Genomic DNA, 4,198 nt, shown 5'->3' on the forward strand with positions numbered 1-4,198 from the left:
CAAAGTCGACAATTCTGCTTATTTACTTACCCATTGAACCAAAAATGAGCTTCGTCGTAAAGTGGAAGAAGGGCGCGATGAACTTTCTTAATAGAGCTCGCATTTTGATAATAAAATTCAATAATTTGTAAGCGTTGTTCGTTTGTAAAACGATTCATGGTTAAATTATAGACCAAACTGAGGATGATTGACAGGGAAACAAAACACGAAACGTGCGTGAGGTGTTTAAACCAGTGTTGCCAAAGAGATAATTGCTAAAAAATCACCCTTTAGAAGGCGTCTGCTTTCTTCTTTTCCTGTGTTATCACAATGAACGAAAACGTCTAAGTGAGTCTGATGGTAGACTACCACTTTAACCTAACCTATCAAATTTTTGTTCGATTTACGCTTCTCCCAGTACTTCTTATTAATATTGCATGCCCTATATGACAATTGTCCATTTTTATAAAGTTTTCACTGTCCATGCGAATATACACAGCCATAGCCTCAGTCACCAACAGTATAACGACTTCAAGAAATCACACACGCTCTCATGCCGTACGTTATTTCTAAATTTTAACAAAGTGTGGGAGTATCTGTGTGATCCCCCAGTGACTATATGTACGTGTGAGTGATTGGGGACTTGGGGGGCCAAAGAGTGAAAATCGCCAAAGAGTAGTGGTAGTGGTAGGCACAACATCAGCAGAAACTGTAGCAGTAGTTGTGTGGAATTGATGCTGACTGATACAAATGTTTGTACCGATAATGATAACGATGGCGTTAACTGTGATGAAAATGACAACGACGATGATGACGATGATGATGCTGATGTTGCTGCCGATTATTATAATAATAATAATAATGATAATGGCATGAAAATTGACATTATTATTGCCATGTTTATCCGCCTAAATAGTCATATACTAGGAATGAATCAAGATATCATAGTGCCTTTAGCATGTTCCAGTACATATGTATGTGCGTGTGGGTTATTGGCATTTTGTCATTCATATGGGAGGTGGTGAATATTAGGGGAGATTATTCCGTTACATGAAAAGGAAAATAATGGGTTCATGGATTGACTAACTCGAAAGCTTGGATGGGGCCATTCGAAAATTAAAAATAACACAGTACGAAAAAGACAAAAATTAAAAAAATTAAAAAAAAAAATTAAGAAGATCAAAAATGTTTGTGAGACTGATATTTCAATTGAAATGTGTACTAAAAGTTCTTACAAAATTAAAATTTAGTCGCAATACGGATGGGGGTATATTCATTTTCTCATTCCGTTTGCATCATTGGAGGCCGCCGTAGCACAGTGCTTAGCATGTTCGCCTATGCAGTTAAATGCCTGGGTTCAAAACCTGGCGAAAACGTCAGGGTTAAATACCCACTCAGACCATATTAAGCACTTATGTTTAAGGTTATAGAAGAAGTCGTTGAACAAATTTTAGCCATATCGGATAAGAATTGCGCCCTGTAGAGGCTTAAGAAGTCATGATCCGTGATCGGTTTATGTGGGAGCTATATCAGCTTATGAATCGATTTAGATCATATTTACCAAACTTGTTGCAAGTCAAAACAAAAAACTTGACATAAGAAGACATGCATAATTTCAGCGAAATCAGATAATAATTGCGCCCTCTCGATTCTCAAGTTGTACAATCGAGAGATCGGTTTATAAGGCAGCCATATGCATCGATTTGAATCATATTTGGCAAATTTGTTGGAAGTCAAAACAGAACGTCACATACAAAATTTCAGTCAAATTTGGTAAGAATTGCACCTTCTAGAGCCTCAAGAAGTCAAAGCGGGAAATCGGTTTATATAGCAGCTATATCAGAACATGGGCCGATTTGTCCTATTTACAATCCGAACTGACCTACACTAATAAGAAGAGATTTGCAAAATTTAAAGCACTTAGCTTTAGTCTTTCGGAAGTTAGCGTGCTTTCGACAGACAGACATACGGACGGACATCGACTTGAAATGTAATGATGATCAAGAATATTTGCCATTCTTTATGGTTAGGGTTAATAACAATGTATTGTTATATTGCTATATCTCCTAAACTATGCGTTGTAGAGGGAAATGGGCCTTTATTCCTGACTTCTTCAAAAAATTCAAAATTTCATCGAAGATCCATCAAAAATTGAAATTTCACTATGAAAACTTTAAATTGGCTGTATATCCTAAACTATGCGTCATAGAAGGAAATGGGCCTTAACTCGTAACTCCTTCAAAAAATTCAGAATTTCATCGAAGATCCATCAGAAATTGAAATTTCACTATGAAAACTTTAAATTGGCTGTATATCCTAAACTATGCGTCGTAGAGGGAAATGGGTCTTAATTGGTGACTCCTTCAAAAAATTCAAAATTTCTTCGAAGGTCCATCAAAAATTTAAATTTTACTATGAAAACTTTAAATTGGCTGTATCTCCTAAACTATGCGTCGTACGGGGGAAATGGGTCTTAATTCGTGACTCCTTCAAAAAATTCAAAATTTCTTCGAGGGTCCATTAAAAATCGAAATTTCACTTGAAAAACTTTAAATTGGCTGTATATCCTAAACTATGCGTCGTAGAGGGAAATGGGCCTTATTTCGTGACTCCTTCAAAAAAATCAAAATTTCTTCGAAGGTCGATCAAAAATTGAAATTTCACTATGAAAACTTTAAATTGGCTGTATCTTCAAAAATATTCGTCGTAGAGGGAAATGGGTCTTAATTTGTGACTCCTTCAAAAAATCCCCTCAGAAATCGAAATTTTCAATATGAAAACTTTAGATTGGCTGTATCTCCAAAACTATGCGTCGTAGAGGGAAATGGGCCTTAATTCGTGACTCCTTCAAAAAATTCAAAATTTCTTCGAAGGTCCATCAAAAATCGAGATGTTACTATGAAAACTTTAAATTGGCTGTATATCCTAAACTATGCGTCGTAGAGGGAAATGGGCCTTACTTCGCGACTCCTTCAAAAAATTCAAAATTTCATCGGAGATCCATTAAAAATCGAAATTTCACTATGAAAACTTTAAATTGCGTCGTAGAGAGAAAAGGGCCTTAATACGTGACTCCTTCAAATAATTTAAAATTTCATCGAAGATCCATCAAAAATCTTAATTTCAATTTGAAAACTTTAAATTGGCTGTATCTCCAAAACTATGCGTCTTAGAGGGAAATGGGTCTTAATTCGTGACTCCTTCAATAAATTCAAAATTTCTTTGAAGATCCATCAAAAATCGAAATTTCACTATGTAAACTTTAAATTGACTGTATCTCCTAAACTATGCGTCGTTGAGGGAAATGGGCCTCAAAGAAATGGGTATCATGCGCATTCGTCGCAAACGCTCGGACTGCGTCAACCCGAAAGGATTTTCCAAGTCTATTGACGGCAGTCCTTTGGCAGACATGAACCATCTGATGGGAGTGGCAACAATTAAGGATTTTGTAAATAGTACAAAATTCCTTAGATTTTCTATTTCGAGGTCAATTTTTTTTAGAGCATTTAGCATAAGTATACCGATCGAATTATTTTCTGATTCGATTTAGCTTTGCCTGTCTGTCTGTCCGTGTTAAATTGTGTACAAACTACAGGTCGCAATTTTCATACGATCGTCATTGAACTTGGTACATACATTTTTTTGGCGTAGAGAAAAAGCCCTCCTACAAAAAGGGTGGTTTTTTAAGAGTATCTCACGAATAAATGCTTCAATGATGCTTTTCAATGTGTCAATTGAAGCTGTCTGTATAGACATGAGCTTTAACATCGAACGATCTAGGCGGCCAATTGATCGGCCACGAAAATAAATAAAATGTTCACCGAACTCGCCTCTCAATAAGTCTATTGTTACGCGTGCTGTGTGGCATGTGGCACTGTTTTGTTGCAACCACATGTCATGCAAGTAAAGCTCATGCATTTTGGGCAAAAAAAAAAAAAAGTTGGATATCATTCTAAGATAGCGCTCACCATACACAGTTACGTTACGATTTGAATCTTTTTTGATGAAGTACTGTCCAATGATGCCACCAGCCCATAAACCGCACCAAACTGTGACTTTTTTTTTTGATGCATTGGTAGCTCTTGTAATCCTTCTGCTGATCTTCACTCCAAAATCGACAATTCTACTGTTTTACGTGCCCATTGAGCCAAAATTTGCTTCGTTGCTGAACACAATTTTTCCATAAAAAAGTGGATCTTCGTCCAACTTTTCAAGAGCC

Source organism: Stomoxys calcitrans, chromosome 5, assembly GCF_963082655.1.
Source record: "Stomoxys calcitrans chromosome 5, idStoCalc2.1, whole genome shotgun sequence".
Lineage (NCBI taxonomy): Eukaryota > Metazoa > Arthropoda > Insecta > Diptera > Muscidae > Stomoxys > Stomoxys calcitrans.